This window comes from Bubalus kerabau, chromosome 9 (genome assembly GCF_029407905.1).
Source record: "Bubalus kerabau isolate K-KA32 ecotype Philippines breed swamp buffalo chromosome 9, PCC_UOA_SB_1v2, whole genome shotgun sequence".
Classification (NCBI taxonomy): domain Eukaryota; kingdom Metazoa; phylum Chordata; class Mammalia; order Artiodactyla; family Bovidae; genus Bubalus; species Bubalus kerabau.
Window position 1 is genome coordinate 53837518 of NC_073632.1, and position 16717 is coordinate 53854234.

The 16717-nt window shown below is 40.3% G+C and overlaps 1 protein-coding gene across 36 annotated transcripts in view; it reads left to right on the forward strand.

The window, feature by feature from the left end:
* LOC129619891 (uncharacterized) overlaps positions 1-16717 on the forward strand; it is a 684565-nt gene that overhangs the window by 243341 nt on the left and 424507 nt on the right. Inside the window, exon 4 of one of the 36 annotated variants that reach the window (XR_008698261.1) lies at positions 5796-6766. The exons of the other annotated variants lie outside the window; for them this stretch is intronic. The gene's annotated coding sequence lies outside the window, so the exon portion shown is untranslated. Of the gene's footprint in view, positions 1-5795; positions 6767-16717 lie in introns of those variants that run through there. 36 annotated transcript variants of the gene reach the window in all.

Genomic DNA, 16717 nt, shown 5'->3' on the forward strand with positions numbered 1-16717 from the left:
TAGAAAATAAACTTAAGAATTGTACAATTAAATCTAGCCACATGAATAATCAAATTAATTTAAAATCAAACAGTTAATAAATAAGGAACAAATCAAGACCCAACTATATACAGATGGTGTACTTTAAATATAAAGATACAAGTAGGTAGAGAATAAAATGAGGAAAAGATATGTCAAACAAAGTTTAAAGCAAAGAATATTATCAATGATCAAGAGGGATTTTATAATAATAAATATATCCATCAGCAAGATATATCAATCTCAAACATGTATGCTCTTATTAGTAAAGATTCAAAATGCATGATGCAAAATCTGAAATCATTAAAGAGAAAAATCATCAAATCACATTGTGATTAGCAAATATAAAGATATAGAAAAAAAGAAGTCATCATTAGATGACTTAATTGACATTTTTAGGATATTATACACAATAACTGCAGAAAAGAACCTTAGCTAACTCATTTACTAATAGGATATTTTTAAACCTCTTACCCAACTGATAGCTGTCTTCCATTAACTGAAGAAAAATAATGTTGAAAAGAGACTAAATTTATTCTCTGTAGCTCCAAAGGACCCATAGATGGAAGTTGCATGAAGTTAGATTTCATCTCAATATGGGAAGAAATTTCAAACCACTGGGGTGCCTAAGAGGGAGTAGGTTATGTGATGAGTGTTCTGTCCCTATCAGACTGGAGTTTTGTAGAAGGAACTCATGCTAGTACTTGTGGGTCAGGAAGATTTTCATCAGTACTTACTTTCCACATCTGTTTATAAAAACATTATGTATGTGAGAGCTTCCCAGATGGTACTAGTGGTAGAGAACCCACCTGCCATGGAGGAGGTGTAAGAGACGTGAGTTCAATCCCTGAGTCTGGAAGATCCCCTGGAGGAGGGCATGGCAACCCACTCTGGTATTCTTGCCTAGAGAATGCCACGGACAGAGGAGCCTGGTGGGCTACAGTCCATAGGGTCACAGTGAGTCAGACACAACTGAAGCGGCTTAGCACAGCACATATGTATGTGTAATAATATATACATTTATATGTATTTCAGGAGAAGGCAATGGCACCCCACTCCAGTACTCTTGCCTGGAAAATTCCATGGATGGAGGAGCCTGGTAGGCTGTAGTCCATGGGGTCGCTAAGAGTCAGACACGACTGAGCGACTTCCCTTTCGCTTTTCACTTTCATGCATTGGAGAAGGAAATGGCAACCCGCTCCAGTGTTCTTGCCTGGAGAATCCCAGGGACGGGGGAGCCTGGTGGGCTTCCGTCTATGGGGTCGCACAGAGTCGGACATGACTGAAGTGACTTAGCAGAAGCATATGCATTTCACTTACCAGATATAAAATTAAATAACAGAGTTTATACTTTTCTGACACACATCCCTTTATGTCCCTTCAGCCCCTCCTGGTGATGACTCCTAGGTCACTGGTTTTCACTGGAATTGCCCAGGAGCTTTAAAAACCCTGATGCTTGGTCCCACTCTCAGAGGTGATTTGACTAGCGTGAGTGCAGCTTGGACGTGGGGAAATTTCAAAGGTCCTCAGGAATTCTGTGCAGCCAAGGTTGAGAGACCAGTTTCCCCTCAGATAGTCTCTTCCATCAGGAAGCATCCATAAGCCTCTTATCCTTCTCCATCAGAGGGCAGACAGACTGAAAACCACAGAAACAGAAAACTAACCAATTTAATCACATGGAACACGGCCTTGTCTAACTCAATGAAACTATGAGCCATGCCGTGTAGGGCCACCCAAGACAGACAGGTTATGGTGGAGAGTTCTGACAAAATGTGGTCCACTGGAGAAGGGAATGACAAACCACTTCAGTATTCTTGTTTGAAAACCCAAACAGTATGAAAAGGCAAAAGATAGGACACTGAAAGATGAACTGCCTAGGTCGGTAGGTGCCTAATATGCTACTGGAGATAAGTGGAGAAATAACTCCAGAAAGAAAGAAGAGATGGACACAAAGCAAAAACAACACCCAGCTGTGGCTGTGACTGGTGATGGAAGAAAGGTCCAATGCTGTAAAGAGCAATATTGCTTAGGAACCTGGAATGTTGGGTCCATGAATCAAGGCAAATTGGAAGTGATCGAACAGGAGATGGCAAGAGTGAACATCGATATTTTAGGAGTCAGCGAACTAAAATAGACTGGAATGGGTGAATTTAACTCAGATGACCACTATAACTGCTGCTGTGGGTAAGAATTCATTAGAAGAAATGCAGTAGCCATCATAGTCAACAAGAGTCCGAATTGCAGTACATGTATGCAAAATCAAAAACGACAGAATGACCTCTGTTCAATTCCAAGGCAAACCATTCAATATCACAGTAATCCAGGTCTATGCCCTGATCAGTAATGCTGAAGAAGCTGAAGTTGAATGGTTCTGTGAAGACCTACAAGACCTTCTAAAATTAACACCAAAAAAAGATGTCCTTTTCATTATGGGGATGGGAATGCAAAAGTAGGAGGTCTAGAAACACCTGGAGTAACAGGCAAATTTGGTCTTGGAGTACAGAATGAAGCAGGGCAAAAGCTAATAGAGTTCTGCAAGAGAACGCACTGGTCAGAGCAAACACCTTCCTCCAACAACACAAGAGAAGACTCTACACATGAACATCACCAGATGGTTAACACCGCTATCAAATTGATTATATTTTTTGCAGTCAAAGATGGAGAAGCTCTATATAGTCTGCAAAAACAAGACCGGGAGCTGACTGTGGCTCAGATCATGAACTCTTTATTGCCAGATTAAGACTTAAATTGAAGAAAGTAGGGAGCATTCAGGTATGACCCAATTAAATCCCTTATGATTATACAGAGAAGATGAGAAATAGATTTAAGGGACTAGATCTGATAGAGTGCCTGAAGAACTACAGACAGAGGTTCATGACATTGTACAGGAGAAAGGGATCAAGACCATTCCCGAGGAAAAAAAAAATGCAAAACAGCAAAATGGCTTTCTGAGGAGGCCTTACAAATAGCTGTGAAAGGAAGAGAAATGAAAAGCAAAGGAGAAAAGGAAAGATATACCCATTTGAATGCAGAGTTCCAAAGAATAGCAAGGAGAGACAAGAAAGCTTTCCTCAGTGATCAGTGCAAATAAACAGAGGAACATAATAGAATGGGGAAGACTAGGATCTCTTCAAGAAAATTAGAGATACCAAGGGAGCATTTCATGCAAAGATGGGCTCAAAAAAGGACAGAAATGGTATGGACCTAACAGAATCAGAAGATATTAAAGAAGAGGTGGCAAGAATACACAGAACTATACAAAAAAGATCTTCATGACTCAGATAATCACGATGGTGTGATCACACTCACCTAGAGCCAGATACCATGGAATGTGAAGTCAAGTGGGCCTTAGGAAGTGTCACTATGAACAAAGCTAGTGGTGATGGATTCCAGTTGAGCTATTTCAAATCCTAAAAGATGATGCTTTGACAGTGCTGCACTCACTATGCCACAAAATTGGGAAAACTCAGCAGTGGCCACAGAACTGGAAATTTCATTTCCAGTGAATTGAATTTTGGAATTCAATTTGGAAATTGGAACTGAATTCCAGTGAATTGAAGTTTCCATGAAATGAAATTTCATTCCAATCCCAAAGAAAGGCAAAGCCAAAAAATGCTCAAACTACCACACAATTGCACTCATTTCATAGGCTAGTAAAATAATGCTAAAAATTCTCCAAGCCAGGCTTCAACAATATGTGAACTGTGAGCTTCCAGATGTTCAAGCTGGTTTTAGAAAAGGCATAGGAACCAGAGATCAAATTGCCAACATCTGCTGGATCATCAAAAAAACAAGAGAGTTCCAGAAAAACATATATTTCTGCTTTATTAACTATTCCAGAGCCTTTGACTCTGTGGATCACAACAAACTGTGGAAAATTCTTCAAGAGATGGGAATACCAGACCACCTGACCTGCCTCTTGATAAATCTGTATGAAGACCAGGAAGCAACAGTTAGAACTAGACATGGAACAACAGACTGGTTCCAAATAGGTAAAGGAGTACGTAAAGGCTGTATGTTGTCACCCTGCTTATTTAGCTTATATGCAGATTACATCATGAGAAACGCTGGGCTGGATGAAGCACAAGCTGGAATCAAGATTGCTGGGAGAAATATCAATAACCTCAGATATGCAGGACACTACCCTTATGGCAGAAAGTGAAGAAGAACTAAAGAGTCTCTTGATGAAAGTGAAAGATGAGAGTGAAAAAGTTGGCTTAAAACTCAAAATTCAGAAAACCAAGATCATGGCATCTGGTCCCATCACTTCACGGCAAATAGATGGAAAAACAGAGGAAACAGTGGCAGAGTTTTTTGGGGGGGGCTCCAAAATCACTGCAGATGGTGACTGCAGCCATGAAATTAAAGTCACTTACTCCTTGGAAGAAAAGTTATGACCAACCTAGATATCATTTTAAAAAGCAGAGGCATTAGTTTGCTAATAAATGAGCATCTAGTTAAAGCTATAGTTTTTCCAGTAGTCATGTATAGATGTCAGAGTTGGGCCATTAAAAAAGCTGAGCATTTAAGAATTGATGCTTTTGAACTGTGGTATTGGAGAATACTCTTGAGTTCCCTTGGACTGCAAGGAGATCCAACCAGTCCATCCTAAAGGAGATCAGTCCTGAGTGTTCATTGGAAGGACTGATGTTGAAGCTGAAACTCCAATACTTTGGCCACCTGATGTGAAGAGGTGATTCATTTGAAAAGACCCCGATGCTGGGAAAATTTGAAGGCAGATGGAGAAGGGAACTAGAGGGGATGAGATAGTTGGATGGCATCACTGACTCAATTGGCATGATTTTGGGTATACCCTGGGAGTTGGTGATGAACAGGGAGGTCTGACGTGCTCCAGTCCATGGGGTTGCAAAGAGTCAGACACGACTGAGGGAGTGAATTGAACTGAACTGAAGGTTGAGAGCCCCTGTTAGTAGATCCTTTCTACTTGCAGTGGGGCTTCCCTTGTGGCTCAGCTGGTAAAGAATCTGGCTGCAAGGTGGGATACCTGGGTTTGTTCCCTGGGTTGGGAAGATCCCCCAAAGAAGGGAAAGGCTACCTGCTCCACTATTCTGGCTTGGAGAATTCCATGGACTGCCTAGTCCATGGGGTCTCAAAGATTGGACATGGCTTAGCAACTTTCACTCATACTTTGAAGACCACATGAGAGGTTACCAAGTTAGATTTTATACTAGACCATAAAATAAATCTCAATAATCAAATTTTGCAGAGCCTGTCCTTAGAGCAGAAAGGGGAAAAACATGTGTCTCCCTTATCATTTTTGTTCCTATTGCATCCCTGGAGAGGAAGAAATATTTTGTGTTAGCCTTGGGACATCCCCTTCTTGATCATTTCTGGTTCTAGGGTTGGAGACATGTAAGCTGGATAGAGGAACAAGAAACATGTCCATTAGCTGGTTATGATCTGAATTCCTCCTAATCAGTTATTGTTGCTTTACTAGTTAACAGTGGCTTGGGATGACCAGTAACACTTGTGATCACCTGCTGGCTTTCTTGAAGGACACACCTGTGGGTTTTGGGAGACATCCTGAGTCAACCACTCTCTCTTCAGTTCAGTTCAGTTGCTCGTTCGTGTCTGACTCTTTGCAATCCCATGGACTTCAGCACTCCAGGCTTCCCTGTCCATCACCAACTCCTGGAGCTTGCTCATCCTCATGTCCATCAAGTCAGTGATGCCATCCAACCATCTCATCCTCTGTTGTCCCCTTCACCTCCTGCCTTCAATCTTTCCCAACTCTCTCTTCACTTCCTCTTTTTCAGGACATCTGGCTTGGCCTCCTGTTCTACAACCTGCTCCCAGTTATATCTACATAGCTCCTTGTTACTGGTTTTCCCTTAGCCAAGGGGCAGTTGCCTCAGATGGCATTCTAGCAAGATTGCTCAACCCAGTAATCTTCCACAGTAATCTTCCACAGCTTGCTTGGGAGAAGTTTATATATTCTTGTTAGACCAAATGGTGGGCATGCAAGCTACTTCATAGGCCTCTCAGCAATTTCTTTTTTTATCTCTAAAAAAATGCCTATGGCAGAAGGACAAATGCTCAAACTGAACAGAAGTCTAACTGGCTAGCTAAATTGTAATGTCTCCTCTTGTCTTCATTCCAGACAGCTTCCATTAGAATGTCACATTCTTGATGACTCTCAGTTTCCCTCTCTTTCCCTTTCTCTTTCTGTCTTCTTATACAAGCTGCAGGAAGGATGGAGGTAGCTGGGATGATGATATATATAAAACTTGCTTGTATAAGTATATATGTATATAAATTTATAAGTAATGTATTATATAGAAAATAGGAATATTACTCCTAAAATGTTAATATTATTTATCTCCAGGTTGAAATTTTGGTAGATGCTAATTATCGTCCTGTCCTTTTATGATCTTTGCCAATTTTTATGTTGAACTTTGTTTTTTCTTTAGAGAAAATTAGAATAATTCTTTTTAAAAGCCTTATTTAAAAGTCAATTTAATATACAAATTTGTTCTATTCATTAAAAGCCATAACACTATACATTATAGTTCTGTAGGCTATGAAACTGAAAAATAAAATAATTTACAGGGTTGGAAAGTGATGTCTTTGAGGGTGCAAACTCATATTTATCCCTTTGTTAGCAATAGCTCAGCGTTTGAATGGATTATATATTTCACTGTCATTCTTTTGCTTTTACTAGAAACTTGGAGAAACTTCTGGACTTTGCTCCCTTTTCCTATACTTTGTAAGTTGGTCCTGTATATAATAAACCTGAGAATTCATTATGTGATCAGCATCTCAGATGTTTTACAAGGAGTAGAACTTGACCTGTCAAACTGTTAACATAATAGATAAGAGAATGTAGGAGTATTTCTTATCACTAATGACAGCAGATGTCCACAGTCAGGAAGGTGAGGGAGATTATGCTTCTGTTAAAGATAAATGCAATTTTGGCTTATTTTGATTGACACTAAGATTATGTGGATAGAAGCAAAGTGTAACCCAGAATACTAAGGTAATTTCTTCAAAATAGTGTTTACATGAACTCCATTTTAAACATTTATATGGTATTTATATATATTATTTATACATATGTACATATACATTTACAAATGTACATATACATTTATACAAATATACAATACATTTATACATATTATGCATATTTATACATTAAACATTTATAAGATCCTTCTCTAGTGGATCTTCCCGACCCAGGAATTGAACTGGGGTCTCCTGCATTGCAGGCGGGTTCGTTACTAACTGAGCTAATGAGGGAAGCCCTGCTAACTGCTAAGTCACTTCAGTCGTGTCCGACTCTGTGCAACCCCATAGACGGCTGCCCATCAGGCTCCCCCATCCCTGGGATTCTCCAGGCAAGAACACTGGAGTGGGTTGTCATTTCCTTCTCCAATGCATGAAAGTGAAAAGTCAAAGTGAAGTTGCTCAGTCATGTCCGACTCTTAGTGACCCCATGGACTGCAGCCTACCAGGCTCCTCTGCCCATGGGATTTTCCAGGCAAGAGTACTGGAGTGGGGTGCCATTGCCTTCTCCGAGGGAAGCCCTATATGGTATTAAATTCCGTTAATATTAAGTCAGTTTGTACGTGGCCAGATATGGTACATTTTATTTTCTTTACACCTAGAGAGGGGTAAAATACCTTTTCTCACAGGATTTTTATGAGATTTTAATGTGATATTGAATATATTTAAAAATACAGAGTACTAGAGAAGTTCAAGTGTATTTGTCATCTTAGGCTACCATAACAAAATATCATGGGCAAGGTAGGTTGAACAATGTAAGTTTATTTTCTCACAGTTCTGGAAATGGGAAATTGGAGATCAAGATATCACCGTGGTCAGTTTCTGGTGAAAGCTCTCCCCTTGGGTTGCAAAAGGCCACCTTCTCACTGTGTGCTCATGTGATCTTTCCTTTGTGCAAGCATGAAGAAAGAGAGCGAGAAAGCAGTGTGTGAGCAAGGTCTCTGGTGTCTCTTTGTAGAAGAGCATAATCTCTGCATGAGGGTCCTACCTGATGATTTTATTTAAATCTACCTCCCAAGCTCCCACCTTCAAATACCATCACACTGAGGGTAGGGTTTTTCCATATAAATTTCTTCCTCTGATCTTGTCCCTCTAGCACAATCAACCACTTCCTCAATCTTGTGCAAAGGAAACTCAGAGAATTCTCTGTGGCTTATTTTTATAGGAGGGACAGAAGAAACAGATAAACATTAAGTCTGAAAGATTCAGTATAAATATTTATCCTCATAAATTACATTTTCTGTACTTTTTCTGACCTGTCTCATTTCATTATTTTTCTCTTTAATTTTAGTCACTTTCCTATAATTTCCTTTTTCCCTCTATCATTTTTCTTTCATATCTAATTCCCATACAGAAATTAAAGTTTTAGAGCAGGCAAAACCCTTTCAGAATAACAGAAGATCAACTAACTTGCTGAAAAGTCACACTCTGTTAGAAAGTGGCAGAACTATATATGAAATAATTTTTCCTCCCTTCAAATTTAATCATTCTACCACTGAAACAGTCTGCTTTACAGAGTTGATATTTATTTAAAAATTATCACTGAGAGAGGACTATCTCAAAGTGCACATGCCCCTTAAAATAGACACACTAAAGAAAGCATATTATTATTATTGTCCTGGAATTTGAATTCTGTATTAAAAATAAAATATGTAAGACATTATAACTTAGAATTAACTATGAGGTGCTATGTATATCATTATATATGTAGGTCAGTTCAGTTCAGTTCAGTCGCTCAGTCGTGTCCAACTCTTTGCAACCCCATGAATTGCAACACTCCAGGCCTCCCTGTCCATCATCTCCCGGAGTTCACTCAAACTCACGTCCATCAAGTTGGTGATGCCATCCAGCCATCTCATCCTCTGTCGTCCCCTTTTCCTCCTGCCCCCAATCCCTCCCAGCATCAGAGTCCTTTCCAATGAGTCAACTCTTCGCATGAGGTGCCCAAAGTACTGGAGCTTCAGCTTTAGCATCTTTCCTTCCAAAGAACACCCAGGGCTGATCTTGTTTAGAATGACTGGTTGGATCTCCTTGCAGCCCAAGGGACTCTCAAGAGTCTTCTCCAATAGGTGAACATAATTCCTATAAAATTAACTTCATTTTACATTATTATATAGTGATATGCTCATTTTAATTTATAAATTAAAGATAGCTCTATTTCTTACTAACCAGCTAAACCACAGTATAAAAACCATTGAATATGGGAAAGCTATTTATATATTTAAGCTAATCTACACTACAACATTTAATGGAATTTTCACAATTCTTAATTTTTCTGTGCTTAGGAAAAGGAGATATCAGTAAATGTATTTTCTATTAATTTAATATAATGTTAAATAGTTTTTACACTTCAGACTAAAAATGTGGTTGACAATCTTTAATTGGCACACTTTAAGTAAAAGGTGATATATCATAATCCATTCAGAAGGAGAATAGGAAGGAGGTTTGTGAGATGTAATCCATTATACTAAAGAAATTGTAAGCAAATGTTAGCTGTGCTTCAAATCTATTTGCAGGTCTTCCTAGGTGGCACGAGTGGTAAAGAACCTGTCTGCCAATGCAGGAGACAGAAGAGATGCAGATTTGATCCCTGGGTGAGAAAGATGCCCTGGAGTAGGAAATACTTCCCTACCCCCGAATCCAGCATTCTTGGCTGGAAAATTCCATAGACAGAGGAGCCTTATAGGCTACAGTCCATGGGGTCACAGAGAGTCGAACACAACTGAACACACACACACACAAATCTATTAGCAGTTTTTACCTTGTTTTCTTCTGATTTCAAAAAAGAAGCAAGATGCGCTGTCTTTATTTACCTATACAGGTGTAATATCACTCTGAAAATGTGTATGACAGAATAAGAGTGATTCCCTATTCCAGGCCTTTGGCTGGAGGCTGGAGGCAGAACTGGGCAGAAACTTAACTAGAATGGGAAGGAAGCTTGTCATGTATACCTTTTCATATTCTCTTGTTTTGGAATCATGCGTCCAGAGGGTTGTAAAGAGTCAGACACGACTTAAGCGACTTAGCGTGCATGTGTGCATGCATGCACAAAAACATATTTTTTCAAACAATTAAATTTGATATTAGTATAAAATCAAGAAAACAACCCTTTATATGTTATTACTCATCCAGGTGGATCTGCTGACACAGTGTGCTGAGCCCAGTGTTTGTAGTTTGCCAATGCCAGTTTCTTTCTTGGCATCCATTTACTTGTCTGGCTGCCACAGACCTCGGCGAAGTTGACCTAGCTTATCTTTTACTTCGATCTAATTAGGATATGATCTTACAGATAAAAGATACACACATTTGATATAATAGCAGCACAAAAAGTCTCAGACGCTGCATTTAGGAACTTATTAGTTTCTATAGTGGTGGCAGAACAAATTAAAGTTAAGAAATATTGTTGCCATTAAATATTCATTCTGTGAAGGTCCTCAAAAGTGACATCCCAGCTACTTTAATTCCCTTATTTCTTCTCAGAGACAGCTCTAGACAAGAAGTAATCTCACTGAGACAGACAAATTTGTATGGCTCTAATTTTCATATGAATTGAAAGATTAAGGAGGAGGCTTTGTGCCTGGAGTCTGTGAGACTGATAAAATTGGGCATTGCATATGTCAGAAGAAGGCACTTTATTGATGCCTAGGGTTTAGAGAGAACTGAGGCTGATGCAGAGTGTACACGTATTCTAGTTTTTATCCCTCCCCCAATGTGGAATAGAAAGTTTTAAAAGTGCATGGTCTCCTTTATGGGTTGACTTCAGTAGTAAAGCAAATGCATCCTATTGCTCAATGCCAAAGAAAAGAGGAGTTTTGAGTGTTCTGTTATGTCACAGTCCTGTGGTGAGCCCTGAAGCATAAATTGTAGACAAATCCCACAGCAGTAGTAAGGCAGACAAATTGCCTTTATGTGTTTTAAGGCATAAAAGTTAAGAGCAGATATAAGTAATAGCAAAAATTCATATGAGCTCAGGGGCAAGTTGTGGTTGGTATGGCAACTATCACTTCGAATTTTCTCACCTTTGTGTAAAATAAAATCCTAGCTATATTCTTTCCATTAATGGAACCACATAAGATGCTTGGTGGATATGAGACCTGTGTAGAGACCAGCACCTGAGTCCAACTAGACAGAATGCTAGTAATACAGGATGAAGCAGTTATATTTTTTTAATTAAAGATTGTGTCTCCAGGGAATAATAGGTATCAAATAGAAACTGAATAATCATACTCACTGGACTATGTTTTCTATTATATTATTCTTAGTTATAACCACATTTTCACTCAATTTTTATTCATTTAGCAAATATTTATTAAGCTACTATTGTAGAATTGATGCTTTTGAACTGTGGTGTTGGAGAAGACTCTTGAGAGTCCCTTGGACTGTAAGGAGATCCAACCAGTCCATTCTAAAGGAGATCAGCCCTGGGTGTCCTTTGGAAGGAATGATGCTAAAGCTGAAACTCCAGTACTTTGGCCACCTCATGTGAAGAGTTGACTCATTGGAAAAGACTCTGGTGCTGGGAGGGATTGAGGGAAGGAGGAGAAGGGGATGACAGAGGATGAAATGGCTGGATGGCATCACTGACTCGATGGATGTGAGTTTGAGTGAACTCCGGGAGTTGGTGATGGACAGGGAGGCCTGGCATGCTGTGATTCATGGGGTCACAAAGAGTCAGACACGACTGAGTGACTGAACTGAACTGAATTCTGTACTTGTTGCCATTTTAAGAACTTTTTGAACAGCAGTGAGCCAAAGACAGAAACACTTTTGTTCTCACGGAGCTTTCATTTTGTTGGAATAGACTGGTTAAAAGTAAAACATAAACCATACTAAATCATTATAAATAGCATGCTGTAAAGTATTTGGGGAGACTGAGATTTTAAATAAGTGGCCAAGGAGGGCCTTATTGAGGAGCTGATTACTGAGTAGAGAACCAAAGGAAATGAGGGAATAGACATGTACATATCTAGGGAAGGACAGCCCAGGAAATCCCTATGCCAGTGGAGACTTTCTAGCGGCTGTGTTAGGAAAAGTCAGTAGTTGGGGCAGGAACTGATGCTTGAAGACCAGACAGCTTTAAGGGAATGATCTCTGCAAGATACAGCCAAGATGATTGCAGTGGAGTGAGTGAGAAGGTGCAGCTATCAGATCTGGGTCTATATTTTGATAGTTAAGTGAAAAATGTTGATTGAATGATTGGATATGAGTTGTAAGAGAGAGAAAGAGGTCAAGATGAGGCCTGGGTTTTGCTGTTGCATTGTTGCTGCTGATGCTGCTTGTTCATTGCTTGAGGAACAAAAATAATGGAGTTTCCATTTACTTAGAGCCAAGAAATAAGTGGTTTAGGGGGGGACAGTGGAATATCAGCATTTCGATTTTAGAAGTAGCAGGCATGATAGACAACTAGTAATATGATTTGAAAGGTCAAGTGCCGAGGTCCAGCCCTGGCTGATCCAGGGAGTTCGAAGCGGGGACAGTGCTGGCAAGGATCAGGATACAATAGCTTCAATTAGATATTAATTAAAGATGTAAAGAGTAATAGAATGAGGATAGCTCAGTAGGAAAATTCAGTGGAGAAAAGAGGCTGAGTAGCTTGGTTTACGCGGGAGACCAATAAAACTTCAAGACAAGAAGTTTGCACCACTTACGTAGGCCGCAGGCGTCCTTCCGTTCTCCCGAAGGAGAGGAGACACTGAGGCCTCCCCGGTCGGATCTTGGAAGCCCAGGCATAATTAATAAGCATGGCGGGTTCCGTGCTCCAGATGGAGACTCAGCAAGAGTGAGAGAGAGAGTGACATGGGGAGACCAGTATTTTGAGAAACTGATCCCAATTCTTTATTTTCCATGGTCTACTTTTATACACTGAGATGTTATGCAAAAGTCACGCAGGGTCAGCAGTCCTGACTTTTATCAAAGTCAGGTGCTTCATACAAATGTATACAGAAGTCTTAGGGGGTGTTACATCATCTGGCCAGGGGGCCTGCTGACAATTTATGACCCTCTCCTTGTGATAGCGGTCAGTCAACCAGGACACTTATTTCTCCAGGGGTGATTATTCTTAAAACAGATGCCACCCAAATAAAGTTATTACATTCCTATAGGGTGAGGATGTAGTGGGTTTTAATTAAGGAAAGAATTTACTCAGCCTAAGGTCTAACGTGATTAATATCAAAGGTTAATACTTATTTCTTCTATATATTCATTAATGTGTGTAAGGGCAGGGGATGTGGAGACTTAGCAACAAACATTGGCTCAACAAATGAAAAACCCTTCACCAATACAATTTCTTTTTTTTTTTTTATTTTATTTTATTTTTAAACTTTACAATATTGTATTAGTTTTGCCCAACATCGAAATGAATCCACCACAGGTATACCCGTGCTCCCCATCCTGAACCCTCCTCCCTCCTCCCTCCCCATACCCTCCCTCTGGGTCGTCCCAGTGCACCAGCCCCAAGCATCCAGTATCGTGCATTGAACCTGGACTGGTGACTCGTTTCATACATGATATTATACATGTTTCAATGCCATTCTCCCAAATCTCCCCACCCTCTCCCTCTCCCACAGAGTCCATAAGACTGATCTATACATCAGTGTCTCTTTTGCTGTCTCATACACAGGGTTATTGTTACCATCTTTCTAAATTCCATATATATGCATTAGTATACTGTATTGGTGTTTTTCTTTCTGGCTTACTTCACTCTGTATAATAGGTTCCAGTTTCATCCACTTCATTAGAACTGATTCAAATGTATTCTTTTTAATAGCTGAGTAATACTCCATTGTGTATATGTACCACAGCTTTCTTATCCATTCATCTGCTGATGGGCATCTAGGTTGCTTCCATGTCCTGGCTATTATAAACAGTGCTGCGATGAACATTGGGGTACACCAATACAATTTCTAATCAGCCCATTATACTTACACTAATGGTTTTCTAACTTTTCTAAGGAACCTGTTTTTAGAAGGTTTAAAGCATCCTGTGCCTCTCACGGTTGGGAGGCTGTGAGCAATCACATGTGGCCGGACAAGCCTGTCAGGCAGGCTAGAGAACCTTCAGAGGAGTTTGTAGGTTAAAACACTCTTGTCACGCCCAGGAGTTTTTATTAACTGGAGCTCTAAGTTAACTCCTTCTCTGAAAGAGGTGGTGGGGGACAGCCCCCCATAAAGTCAGAGGTGTAGGTGAGAGCACAAAGTAGTAAAGTAGGCAGGCTCTGGTTATGGGGGTAGATGCTCGAGGATTTCCAGGGGGACTCCTGAGGTTCGATCCCGCCTTTGCGTATGTCGAGCCTCCTTCCTCATGACCTTTGCCACGGGCCGAGTGCCTCACTCTGGCCCCCAACAGTCAAGTTGGAGATAAAATATGTAATTTTCACCATATACATTGCATTTAAAGCTGGAGGATTGGATAAGACTGCTGGAGGATTGGATAAGACTGCCCAAGAGATCAAGATCCATAAGGATCCATAAAGGTATCAAACCAATGTCCCACCCTCTAATTTCTGACATTGATACCCTTAGTATCATCACATGGTCACATCTGGGGCTTGAACTCACAGACCATAGAATCTGCAGCTGAATTCTGACAAAATTGTTTGGCTCATTTCAGACCAACATTGTTAGCCAACTATCCCGAGGGGGAGAAAGTCTGGTTTGTATCAAGTTCTTGGCTCCATCACAGTCCAGCTTCCCCATGGCATTGCTTGTTGCAATATCCATGGGCCACACACTTTGAAGGAGCCACCTCAGTGTTTCTCTATTTTCTTATACTTTTTAAATTGAATTTATCATTTTTTGAAATTGCCTTTATCTATCTATCTACCGAAAGCATCGATAGGACATAAACTCTTTAATAGGGTAGACTACATTCTGTCCACTAGCTTCTGTATTTCTCTGCACAGCAAAATGCTTGGCACGTAGGAACTGGTCAATACAGTACAGATCATGATGTGGTCTTGTTAGGGAAGTGTGTAATTTTCTTTGTTCTGTCTCATCACCACAAAAATTTGAAGCGACAGATGTTAAAGCCCTCGGACAGAACATGTTCCAGCTCTTGGACAGATGGACAGACTGTGTTATAGCTCTCAGATCAGTGTTACAGCTCAGTTTTATTTAGAAAATAAAAGGGAAATACATCCCCGAGGCGTGAGAGCATGCTGACTCAAAAGACGCGGAGAGAAAGGAGAGAGTCCCGGCCCTTTTGTTTCTCTTTCAATATGTTTTTTCCTCCCCCTGGGCCTGCCCTATGTAAACTGGGCTAGCCAGGAGTGCTGTTTGTTCTACCTGAGGTCCTCACTCTGGTCCCTGGACCTTCCTTTGTTCTATTTTTGCGGGCTTTTCCCTTCCTTGTCTTTTAGCCACCGCCATTCTAGACTCCTTTTTCCTATTCATTTAAAGTATATTCTTTGATTTTGGTCTTAGCAATAACTTTTTGAATCTATCTTCTTGTGCAAGAGAAAATAAAAAATAAACAAATGAAATTACATCAAACCAAAAAGCTTCTACACAATAAAAAACATTAACAAAAGAAAAAGGTCTCATGTTGAATGGGAAAAAATATTTATAAACCACATATACAATATAGGGTTAATATCTGAATTATGTAAAGAACTCACACAACTCAGCCAGCTTCCCAGATGGCTCTAGTGATAAAGAACCCAACTATCAATGCAGGAGGCATAAGAGATGCAGGCTCAACTCCTGGGTCAGGAAGATTCCCTGGAGAAAGGCATAGCAATCCCTTCCAGTATTCTTCCCTGGAGAATCCCATGGATAGAGGAGCCTGGTGGGCTACACTCCATAGCATCACAAAGAATTGGACAGACTGAAGTGACTTAATATACATACAACTCAATGGAAAAAAAATCCAGTTAAAAAGTGGACAGGGCAGAATGGATGCTATCAAAAAGTCTACAAACAATAAATGCTGGAGAGGGTGCAGAGAAAAAGGAACCCTCTTACACTGTTGTTGGGAATGCAAACTAGTACAGCCACTATGGAGAACAGTGTGAAGATTCCTTAAAACACTGGAAATAGAACTGCCATACGACCCAGCAATCCCACTGCTGGGCATACACACCAAGGAAACCAGAATTGAAAGAGACACGTGTACCCCAATGTTCATCGCAGCACTGTTTACAATAGCCAGGACATGGAAGCAACCTGTATATCCATCGGCAGATGAATGGATGAGAAATCTGTGGTACATATACACAATGGAATATTGCTCAGCTATTAAAAGGAGTGCATTTGAATCAGTTCTAATGAGGGGGATGAAACGAGCCTATTATACAGAGCGAAGTCAGTCAGAAAGAAAAACACCAATACAGTATATTAACGCTGCTGCTGCTGCTGCTGCTAAGTCACTTCAGTCATGTCCGACTCTTTGTGATCCCCTAGATGGTAGCCCACCAGGCTCCCCCGCCCCTGGGATTCTCCAGGCAAGAACACTGGAGTGGGTTGCCATTGCCTTCTCTGGTATATTAACGCATATATATGGAATTAAGAAAGATGGTAATGATGACCCTATATGCAAGATAGCAAAAGAAACACAGATGTAAAGAACAGAGTTTTGGACTCTGTGGGAGAAGAAGAGGGTGGGATGATTTGAGAGAATAGCACAGAAACATGTATATTATCATATGTGAAACACATTGCCAGCCCAGGTTGGATTC